We start from the raw sequence: 12,077 nt of genomic DNA, 5'->3' as shown, positions 1-12,077 counted from the left end.
TTAGCTATAACTTGTGGTTAGAGCAGGGAGGATGAGGTGTTAGGACTCCTGAGGCATGTTTCCAGCTCTGACAGGGGAGTGGGGTCTGGTGGTCAGAACAGAAACATTTGGATTCCCAAGTTCTCTTTCCAGCTCTGCCACTGATTTCCTATGTGACCTTCAGCAAGTCCCACAGCCCACAGTGGCTCAGCTATCCCAGCTCTGAGATGGGGAAAATGGCCCTATCCTGCATCATAAGGTCCGAGCTAGCTCAGCACTGTATTAGAGACTGGCCTCAACTAAAAGTCCAGCTTGTAACAACCCCCAGCCTAGGAGAAGCTCATCTCTGGGCACTGACCTTGCTGTGTGGACTCCTTTCTATCCCGATGAAGTGAGCTGTAGCTCACAAAAGCTTATAATCTAATAAATTTGTTAGTCTCTAACGTGCCACAAGTACTCCTTTTCTTTTTACAGATACAGACTAACACGGCTGCTACTCTGAAACCTTTCTATCCCCAAGGCACCTAGAGTGACCAGATGTCCCGATTTTATAGGGACAGTCCCAATATTCAGGGCTTTCTCTTACATAGGCACCTATTACCCCCTACCCTCTGTCCCAGTTTTTCATACTTGCTATCTGGTCAGCCTAGAAGCACCAGACTGATGTGCTTTCTCAGGGCAGAGATCCCGTGTTCCCCACACCAAGGGGGAACGGAGAGAGGGGCCAGGTAAAACCAAACATGCCTCCAGGAGGCAGGGCTTTGCCTGTTGATGGCATGGCATTCTTACAAGCTACTCCCATGTGTGTAACAAGTCCCCGTCCCCCCCCGTTCCCTGCCAAGCTGCCTGGGAAGCCAACAATGACGTCTAAGTAGGATGTGCGCTCCAGCCATCTCTTGCCTTCAGGGATTCAGAACCATCTCTGAGGAACAAGACTAGCCCTGCTCGGGCAGAATCTGGCCCAACACCTTGCCCTTTGTTGTTGTACTAGTGTTTGTGTGGCTGTGGTTTCTGGGGGACCCACCCAGGATGGGCAGCTCATTGTGCCAGTCCAGATCTCTAGAAAACACTGTCCCTGCCCACAAAGTGTGGGTGTGTGCCGCGTCCCGGCCTGAGCTTCACGGTCATCAGAGACACTCACTGGTGTTCTGCATTTGAAGAATTTGGGTGTGATGCTCAGCTGCTGGGGATGGATCTTGCCCCAGAACGCGCCGGGTGGCTAAGCTGTGCAACTGGCTGCCAAGGGAGGCTGGGGAATCCTGCCCACTGCAGGGTTTTAAGAACAGGCTGGGCAAACCCCTGTGAGGGATGGGCTGGAGTTACTTAGTCCTGCCTAAGCACAGGAGGGCTGGACATGCTGCCCTCTCGAGACCCCTTCCAGACCCACTGTTCTGTGAGTCTCTGATCCAGTTGCACTGAAGTCACATTTCAGTGGGGATCGGGCATTCATCTGGAGGTCTAGGTTGGATATTAGGAAAAACATCTTCACTAAGAGGTTTCAGAGTAGCAGCCGTGTTAGTCTGTATTCACAAAAAGAAAAGGAGTACTTGTGGCACCTTAGAGACTAACAAATTTATTAGAGCATAAGCTTTCGTGAGCTACAGCATCCGATGCATCCGATGAAGTGAGCTGTAGCTCACGAAAGCTTATGCTCTAATAAATTTGTTAGTCTCTAAGGTGCCACGGGTACTCCTTTTCTCTTCACTAAGAGGATGGTGAAGCACTGGAATGGGTTACCTAGGGAGGTGGTGGAATCTCCTTCCTTAGAGGTTTTTAAGGTCAGGCTTGACAAAGCCCTGGCTGGGATGATTTAATTGGGGATTGGTCCTGCTTTGAGCAGGGGGTTGGACTAGATGACCTCCTGAGGCCCCTGCCAACTGTGATATTCTATGATTCTCTGATAACAAGGATGGCCAGAGTCATAAAGCTAAATTCCAGCAAAAGCAAAGAATGGGGCTAGGCTATACAGCCCCCTGCTTCAGGGTTTAAGTCAGCTGCTAGCTACTGGAGTCAGGAGATCTCCAGGGTGCAGGTTCTCCCATAACTGCAGGGTTTCTGCATCTTCCTCAGAAGCAGCAGGAGCTGGCCACCACTGGAGAAGGAACGCTGAACTAGGGAGAGCCCTGCCCTGCTCCAGGGTGGCAATTCCCTATGCCCCTACACTGATTCATGTCAGCTGAGGATCTGGCCCTTTCACTCAGTTTGACTGAGAGGTTTTCAGTGATTCACCTTCTGCCATGGGTTTGGATCCTCAGCACATTGCTACGAAAACAGTCTGCGAGTGTCACAATGTGGGATTGGATCCAGATCGACCCAGAAAACAGGCATGTTATCAGCCCCTATCAGACGAGATGGAATCCAGGCCGGGGATCTCTTATCACAGCTCTGGTGCCGAACCAGTTCCCAGCTGCAGTCACGTCCTGTGGAGTCAGATGCCCGGGGGAGAGGGAGGGGGAGGGGGTGGTGCAGACAGTACAAGCCATTTGGGTTGGTCTCTGTTCCACATTGCACTGACACTTCCTGTGTTGCTGGGTTGTTTCTGCTGCTTAGTGGGGTTCTGCGGGTCTGTTTCATTATTCTCCAAAATGCCGCTGACAATCACTGAGGGGCGGGGGGGATGGGTAGGGCATGGGGAGGTTTCCTGGAGAGTGTAGACAGGACTGATTAAACAAAGTTTAATGCTCAAATAAATTTGTTAGTCTCTAAGGTGCCACAAGTCCTCCTTTTCTTTTTAAACAAAGTTGGGGAGTTGAGGGTCTGAGCAAGTCAATGGAACATTAAGGGCCTGATCCTGGCACGGTGCTGAGCACCCCAATCCCCAAGCTCAGGACTTGTCCCTCAATCAGCAATGCCACTGAGCGACCTGTGCTGTAAGTCCTAGGCTGGGAACTCGGCGGTGGGACAGGCCAGCTGTATCCATGACCATCAGGCTGCCTGACGCTCTGCAGCTTCTACACACAAAGGCCTCGTTTTCTTGGGCTAGGGGGCATTGCTGTGGCAGGGACGGGGCTGGAAATCCAGAGACTAGGACTCAACTCATTGCACAGACGTCAGGGACACCAGTAGACAACCAGACCCAGCTCAGGGCAGGGAATGGTTTTTAACTGTGCCACCATCTACCCCCTAGTTTGTCTCTGCCCAGTTAAATACCGGCCGGTTGCTAGCTGTAACTTGGCAGGAGGGGGCATGGGGGTAATGGCTGCAAGGGGGTGGGGGTAATTGTGGGATTTAAACTGTATCTGACCACAAAGCCCAGAGTCTCTCCCTGCCTTTCCCGACGGCCTGTTTCCATCCCCAAACCTGGTCATGTTGCCTCCCACCATCCTGGCCCTTCAGCTGAGCTCTGCCAGCCTCCTTCAGCCTTCCTGAGTGCCAGGACCAGGGCGGAGGCAGCTTGGGCAGGGGTTGGTCCCTGCAGCATCGCAAAGCAGAGTTGGCTTTCTCCCTGGAATAAACTGCCCCAACCCAAGGCTGCAGCTAACTGGAATAGCAGTTTTCCCCTCAGTGTGGCTGGAGCCAAGGTGAGACTTCTGGTTTAACTCCCTGCAAAGGCCCAGGGCAGCTGGATGCACCAAAACTTTCACTCTGCTGCCAGTGGGATGGCACCAGATATGGAATATGTTCCTGTCTACGCTGAGACATGAGTCCTTCCCCCACCAGAGCCAGTAACAGCATGAGTACTAGTGGAGCCTGCATAGCCAAGTGGAGGGGGATTCTATTGCCTTGCTCTGTGCCTCAGTTTCCCCATCAGTAAAACAATGGGAATGACATGAAGAGCTAGGGCAGTTAGACCTGTGCCGAGTGCCACAGATAACATAAGGGAACTTTCAACTACGCCCTGATTTGTTAATTAACACATATTAATTCTCCTGATTGTAAATTGTGTGAATTTCCCCAACTGTTTGCTCCTGCTCATGTCTACCCTAGACTTTAAAATTGTGTTAATTAACACATCACCACATGACTATAAATATTCACGTGTAGAAACAGCCATGGCTGGTGTGCTCTGCTAGAGAATACCCTCAGATGCTCAGTCCCCACGTGGCCGGAGGTGGGGGAAAGGTCACTATTGATAACGAAGGGGCAAAAGGACAGCCTTGTTCCATGGGTCTTGTTTCCAGAGAAGGACTTAAAAAAGTTCGCTGGGCTTTCTCCCGCCACCCGCCTGCCCCCATCACCTAGGAAGAATCAGTCACTGCCGGCTGCTGTGTCAACAAATCATCATCTGCCGGCAGAAGGGGGTTGATAAGGACTGCGAGCCAGGGAGCTGCACAGACACAGTCTAGCCCTATTCTCCACAAAGATTAAAATAACACAAGTCCCCGCTCCCACCCAGTACAGTGCTCAGAGACACAAAGCTCCAAGCACAGAGCAGGGTTTAGGAAAAGCCACAGTGGCTGAAATTTTCAAAATTTAGCTACTGCTTGTGGGTCTTCCCAGGACAGTTATTGTGGACTAAGGTAGGGTGTGGATTGAAAGCAGAGCAGCAACACTAGAATAACTGTATAGCTTAATCCAGTCCCAAAGCCAGACTGTATGGCAAGGATGATGACTGTGACATTCTCTCCATTCCAGTTGTATCTTGGGAGGATGTTAAACAGCAGCTACTAAAGTTAAACATTTTCAAATCAGCAAGTCCCAGTAACTGGCACCCAAGAGTTTTAAAAGAGCTGGCTGAGGAGCTCGCTGGACCATTAATGCTAATTTTCAATAAGTCTTGGAGAACTGGGGAAGTTCCAGAAGACTGGAAGCCAATGTTGTGCCAATATTAAAAAGGTAAATGGGATGACCCGGGTCATTATAGGCCTGACATCGCTCTTGGGCCAGATAATGGAGTGGCTGATACGGGACTCGATTAATAAAGTAGGAAAGGAGGGTAATGAAATTAATGCCACTAGCATGGGTTTATGGAAAACAGATCCTATCAGCCAAACTTGATATCTCTTTTTGATGAGATTCCAAGACTGGTTGACAACAGGCTTATCCACACTTAAAATGCTCCAGCAGCACCGCTGGAGTGCTTCAGTGAACAGGGGTTCTCCCCTCGATATAGGTACTCCTCCTCCCTGAGAGGCGCTAGCTAGGGTAGATGGGAGAAGGCTCCTGTCAACTTAGCGCTGTCTATACCAGGGAGGTTAGGCCAGTTTAACTCATTCAACTTCGTTATACCAACAGAATTTCCTAGTGGAGAGCTGGCCTCAGACTTCTATAAGGCATTTGACTTGGTACCACCCAACATTTTGATTAGAAAACTAGAACAATACAAAATTAATATGTCACGTTAAACGGATTAAAAACTGGCTAACTGGTAGGTCTCAAAATGCAACTGTAAATGGGGAATCATCATTAAGTGGGTGTGTTCCCAGCAGAGTCCTGCAGGGATTAGTTCTTGGCCCTACACTAATTGCCATTTTTATTAATTACCTGGAAGAAAACATTAAATCACCACTGACAAAGTTTGCAGATGACACAAATATTGGGGGAATAGTGAATAATGAAGAGGGCAGATCACTGATACAGAGTGATCTGGATCGCTTGGTAAACTGGGTGAAAGCAAACTATGCATTTTAATATGGCTACAAGTAAACGTACTCACCTAGGAACAAAGAACCCAGGCCACACTTACAGGATGGGGGAGCAGCACCTCGGGGTGTGGTGGGGGGAATCAGCTGAACATGAGCTCCCAGTGTGAGGTGGCCAAAAGAACTAATGCCATCCTGGGATGCCTAAACAGGGAATCTTGACTAGCAGAGGCCTTTGTATTTGGCACAGGTGTGACCACTGCTAGAATACTGCGTCCAGTTCTGGTGCCCACAATTTAAGAAGGATGTTGCTAAATTGTTGCTAGGGTTCAGCGAGGAGCCGTGAGAATGACTAAAGGATTAGAAACCCTGCCTTCCAGTGAGAGGCTCCAGGAGCTCAATCACTGTGATGTGATCACAGTTTATAAGTAGCTGCATGGGGAACAGATACTTGGTAATGGGCTCTTCAATCCAACTAAGGTCTAACACAATCCAGTGGCTGCAAGTTGAAGCTAGACAAATTCAGACTGGAACCAAGATGCCATTTGTTAACAGGGAGAGTAATTAACCATTGGAGCAACCTACCAAGGGTCCTGGTGGATTCTCCATCACTGGCACTTTTTAAAGCAAGATAGGTGGTTCTCTAAAAACTCTGCTCTGGGAATTATTGTGGGGAAGTTCTCTGGCCTGTGCTATGCAGGAAGTCAGCTGACATGATCACCATGGTCCATTCTGGCCTTGGAATCAATGAACCTAGGAACGGAATTCAATTTGTGATGGATTTGATCCTTTGAGCCTGGTCTCTCTCCAATGCTCTGAGTCAGATCCCACTCCCATTGAAGCCAACTGAACTTTCTACGGCAACGGGACTGAGTGCTCAGCCCAAAGTTTGTGAATTTCCCATATCCAAAGGCAGCAATGACTGTTACTGGCTTCACTGAGCCTTGGATCAAGTGCTCATTACACCAAAGAGAGAGCATTCCCATGGCAGGAGGGGAGAATTGACCCAGCAGAGTAGATTGCTGCAGTTTACCTCGGAGACATGGGTTTTGGAAACAGGGCATCTTAAGTTTACCATTCAGTCCCTGCTATTCAAGCTACTTCGGGCATTGATAGGTAGTAATAGCTGTATCTATCTCCATAAGAGATTCCTTTGTGGGGGAAGAGGAGGGATTTGTTGCACAAATATAGGCCACGATCCTGCAAACACTTACACAGACTAACTTTATTTATACCGCCACCGGGGGTATCACAAGCACAAAGCGTCAACCTTGCAAACAAACACTTAGCGCTTGTTTACACAGGGTAATTACCCAGCATAGGCAGAGCACAATAACTATCCATGTTATACCAGCACAGCTACAGCCAAGCTGTAAGCGGGCTGCTGTAGCTCCACCAGTCAATTTCCCAGGCTGAATAAGCCCTTAAACTCGCACAGAACTTTGCTCATGGAAGCTGCTCCATCAGCTCCAGCGAGGCTGCGCTCCTGCCCAAAGACACCTGCCCACTGAAGAGGTTGCACGCACACGCACACACACACACACACGTAACTTAAAGACAGTCACACTTTTCTAACTAAAAAAACAGAACTCATTAAAAGGTTCTAGGCCCAGTGTGAGCCGGTGACGAATTGTTACCACGGGGTTATGACCAATTGATACGCGGCCTTCTCTTTGGAGAAGGATTTCTGCTCTACACCACTTTGGGATATAGATCCAGCTGCACTCCTTTAGCGCTCCCCTCAGCCTGAGCCCATCACTTTAAGAACACAATACCTCCCTCTCAAGGATTAGATAAAAAGGTTACAATTTACATAATTATCTGGGTTCAAATATTCAGCCCTAGAAAACCCTGCTGGGTCTTTCCTCTCCAGCGGCTAGTTTTGTTCATCACAAGCCACTGTGTGACGAGTTGGGAGGTTCTCTGGGGACCTGCAGGGGGGTCCTGATATCAGTCAGGGTGTTTGATTGGGAAGTGGGGGTTGGAGCTGCACTTTAATTGACTTCCACAGAGCCCAGCCACACTAGGCCAGCTGTGAAAACATTGCAGGCCTAATTAGTTCACATCAAAGGGAGCCCACCTCTGCCGGACTGCAGGCACCGTCCCTGCAACACACAGCGCATGGAGCATCCCACCCTCTCCACATGCTGCGTCCCCCATCCAACAAGTAAAAGCCCCTTCCCCTCCCCTGGCTGGCCCAGTGCTGTTATTTTTTAAAGCACCAACACCGGGCATTTGCTGCTTCAGAGACTCCCCTTTATTTCAGTTCCCAGATCAGCTTAAAACGGATGGATCCAGATAGGCCTCAGTCCCTGCTGCACAGGCTCAGACCCCTGTGTCCATAGGGGGAGCCCCTTGAAGTAGGGGGAGCCTGCAGGACTGGAGTCCTATAGGAGACAGGTAGAGGGCCTCGATGTAAGCCTATCGATGCCGCGACAGGGAGCATGAACCAAAATCCTAAGTAGTCAGGGTTGAATCCCAACTTCCCTTTATCTCACTCACCAACACCCCGACCCCTTTTTCAGCTGCTTACTTCACTGTCAAATTCACTTTGGGGGTTGTTTTCTCCTTGCCCAGAGCCAGCTTTTTCCTGTCTGGAAAAAAGTTGTGTGTTTGTTAAGCAGCTCAGATTGCCTCATGCTCCTCTGAGCACTGATTCGTAACTGAGTCATTTAAAGAAGGGCTTTTTGTCTGCATGATTGGGCCGTCTCCAGTCTGGTGCAAAGGAATTTATTTATTTTAAATAATTCCTGGACTGGGATGAGAGTTTATAGCAGAGAGAACAACCCACTCCCCCCACTGAACCTGGGGATGTTTCTTCCTTGACTAGATGAAACTTTCTAGTCTTTTCCTTCTCTACAACAGCTGGGATGTTTAATGCATAAAACAGACTTCTGCTTTTCTTGAGAGTTGGGGGGGGGGGGAATCTCCATTTCAAAGCCAGTCTGTCAACTTTCCACACTTAACTGGGAACAAAACCCTCTCCCCATTCCCATTTAAAAAAAAAAAAAAAAGCCATCCACTTCAACTCTAACCTTAAAAAAAACACCATGTGAAAGGCGCTGGTATTTAGTTACAAGGTAGGGTCCATGGCAAACTGCAACTCCATAAAGAATGATCACAAATTATTTGGTTAAAATGAGATGGCCGAGAGCCTTAGAACAAGAGAAGTGTTTACAGAAAACTGGGAAGCAAGAGTTGAATGAAGCTGCTTCCTTTTCAGCCCTACAATCTTTGGGTCAGGTTTTCAACAGGACTCACCACCCTGCAACACCCACTGATAACAGGCACAGAGTTCTTGTGGGGTGGAAATCTGGCCAGAGTGGTACAAATTAATTCACTAGGAAACCCTCTAGCCAAACCCCAAGAGAAGGCTGCAGGGGCCAGTACGGTAAAGATCATGAAGAAGGTAGCACAATGCAAACTTTTTGAAGTAACAGCCCTTCCATGGTCTCTTTTTCTAAGCTGGGGCACTGGAAAGCTTCGCACACACAGATCCTGCAATCCTTGGGGAACAGTGCATCTCCCCTCCTCCCCTAGTGATTTGCACAGGACAGGTCTGTGAAAAAGAAGGATGTTCTAGCAGGGTTGGGTGTAATCTATCTTCTTAGGGGTAAACTGAAATGCTTTCCTACAACAGAGTAACATGAAACAGCTGCTGGGGAGCTCAGCTGATTAGCAAGGCAGATTTCAAAGTGCACAAATACAGGCATTTTCAAGGAGTGAATGGGAAGACTCCTTGTCTGTCAACAGCAGGCTCCAGGCCCTGGGGGTGCTGCCTTTCCCGCCTCGCAGCCAGGGATCCGGCTGACACCTAATGCAGAGCAAAGAGCTACATTCTTTAGCATGTTCCAGTGTCAGCAGCACAGAGCCTTGCCCGCCTCTTAAAGGAGGAGCTGATTTTAAGACATTCCCTTTAACTGGCATTTGTACCTTCAAAGCTCAGGGTAGGATTTTCAGAAGGAGCTGGTGGGTTTGGGTGCCTCGTGGAAGACACCTGACATGCCCCCATTTTCAGAGGGTGGATCTAGACCTCAGGCCCCCCAAAATCACTGGTCACATCTTGGCCATGCGGGATCAATAGTCCAGTTCTTCGGCAAGGAATTTACTTGTACTGGCTCAGCAGAGAACCATTTAAGGCACATGTATCCAGGAAGGTCTAGCCTTGGCTCCAGGAGTGACCCACCCTCCCGCTCCCTCTCTAATAATGACCAGGGCACAAGAGACAGCTGGAATGTATTTCTCCTTTATCTAGCAGGCCAGTTTGATACAGGACACATGTTCACAGCTTACCACTCCCATCTGGTTCCCTTTAGGACAGTCTCCCCCCACTTACTCCTTACTTGGGTGTTTGAAACAAGCTCACATGCAATTACGGCATGTTCCCAAACTCCCTTCTACAGTCCTCTTCAGGCCCGGGGGGAAATTAAATAGGTTAAATCAAATACAGCGGTGAAAATTTACCCTTCCCAACACCCCCCCCTCCTTTCGTCACTGTCCTCCCCCTGCTTACACCATCTAAGTGTCTCCCTGGGCATTCTTCCCCCTGCAGGGGAGGAAGATCAGTAAATCAAAATCACCTTGATTAAAAATATGTTACAACCCTATGAAAGGTTTAGGATATGGGGGAGCCAACACCCCATGGGAGGTAGGTATAGAAGCAGCAGGCAAGCAAAAGGCTTACTTTTTAAATACTTGAGATTGCTCTTAAGAGCCATTTTCCAAACCACGGAGGGAAGCGGGGGGAGATACATTTCCCCCATTTGCCACGGAAAAATTAAACCAGATCTAAGGGGTGTTTTCCTCCCCACAATCTATAGCGGAGACACACGAGTTTTGCAGTTTAACTCTTTGAATCCTACCCCAGCTTTGTGCTGTTTTAGCTATGATCTTATATACTGAGCTACATTATAATTACAGTCGAGTAGATGGTATTTTCCAGTAAATTTCTGGCACGTTAAAGTAAACAGAATAAGGCCATACACATTACTCCTTAACTAAAGCTGTTTTGAGAACAGACTCCAGTTACCAGTGAGACACTGAATTGTGAGGAGGGAAGTCAATATTTGTTGATTTTGATCAAACCAGATTTTCAGCCCAAAGGATCTGAAATCTACTAGTAAAATTAAGAAAAGTTCAAGTTAGGAGCCGATTATTTCTAGCATTCATGGGATTTGTTTTTGTTTTTTAAGCCTGTGGGGTAAGGAATTTTGTATCAATATTCCTCTTATCAGTACAATTCATTAGAATGCCTTCTGATTTGCACCCTTACATTCTCCCTCTCCCAGTTCCTCTCCAAAACACAGAGGCAGGCTGTCAAACTAAAGTATATTTGATGTGGTAGCAAAGAAATCAATCCAAGTCCCTTCCCCTTAAACAGTATAAAAAAGATAGAGAATTAAAAACCTTACAAATGGATAACATTTATACATTCTACAATTAGTGAAAAACAGGACTGAAGCCAACATTCATTGATGGGGGGGCAGAGTCTATACATTTAATTTTAGTGCTTCCCTCTCTAATACTGTAGTGATTAGGGACAAAAGTTTAAAGTAGGAAGTGGCAGAATGTTGTTAATTTTTAAAATCTGGTTCCAAATATTCTCCTCCATGGTTGATGGTTTGTGCATTAAGCCACAAAAGATTTTTAGAATTAAAAAAGAAAAAAGTCGTAACATGTTGGCCAATCCTGGACATTAAAAATAAAAAAAAAGTTATAAGAGGCCTGATTAAGAATTCTGCAACAGGCATTTCCCCACCACTTCACTGCCAAACAAGGAGTTACCAGAGAGAGTCTCCACCTTTATTTCACAGAAAAATCTGTTAAAACTTTCTAGGAGTTTTCAGATATAGGATTCCAGAACACATCAGCAAACACAGAAAAGACACAGTAACCCTCTGGGTTTTTGTTTGTTTGTTTGCAAGCAATAACTTTAAAATGAGATTCACTTCCCCTTCCCCCCCCCACCCCCAAATAAGTAAAAAGATCCTTCCGAATCCACTTATTGCTTAAAATGATGCCTACCTGAATGAATGAGCACCACACCACAAAAATCTTGAATGTCAGTTGCTAAGATTTTATAATTTGGATTACAGCTCTTGAGTTAGGAAAAAAACCCTCATAAGTAGGGTTTGGGGTTTTGTTTGTTTTTAAACTCAGTTGTACTTGCAAAGAACAGACTGCTTACTAAGGACATGTAGTTTAGAAACTTCTGTACATAGCATTTGGGGACAGAGAAAAGTATAATGCCAGAGAAGTAATTTTCAAGTGAAAGTTAAAGAAGGGGGTTGATAAAAGCGCTGAACTGGGGTGTGCTTTCTTCATGAATCAAATCCCATGTGCCTTTCACTGGAGTCTCTAGTTGGGCAGAAGAGCCTTTGCAAAAACCATTACCAGATCCTCAGAACCAGGCCACCCCACTCAAGTTAGCTGCTGGGATAAAAGGGGGAGGCAACCCCTTCCTAAGTCTCTTCGTATAAAAAAAAACAAAAAAACCAACCAAACAAACCAACCCAACTTCTTGGTAAACTTCCAAAAGAGGGAAAAGAGGGAGCTGGATACTTTAAAAAAAAAACA

The 12,077-nt window shown here is 47.3% G+C and overlaps 1 long non-coding RNA gene across 1 annotated transcript; it reads right to left on the bottom strand.

The window, feature by feature from the left end:
• Positions 1-2,656: 2,656 nt before the first annotated feature.
• On the bottom strand, positions 2,657-11,990 carry LOC122457606. The gene is made up of 3 exons (XR_006277235.1): positions 10,522-11,990; positions 3,100-3,102; positions 2,657-2,701 (listed from the first exon to the last, which is right to left on the bottom strand). It is a non-coding gene; the product is annotated as an uncharacterized LOC122457606 (long non-coding RNA).
• Between the last annotated feature and the right edge of the window lie 87 nt (positions 11,991-12,077).

Source organism: Dermochelys coriacea, chromosome 27, assembly GCF_009764565.3.
Source record: "Dermochelys coriacea isolate rDerCor1 chromosome 27, rDerCor1.pri.v4, whole genome shotgun sequence".
NCBI classification, from domain to species: Eukaryota; Metazoa; Chordata; order Testudines; family Dermochelyidae; genus Dermochelys; species Dermochelys coriacea.
Note: the sequence above shows the minus strand (reverse complement) of the source record. Positions and strands in the feature narration are given on the sequence as shown.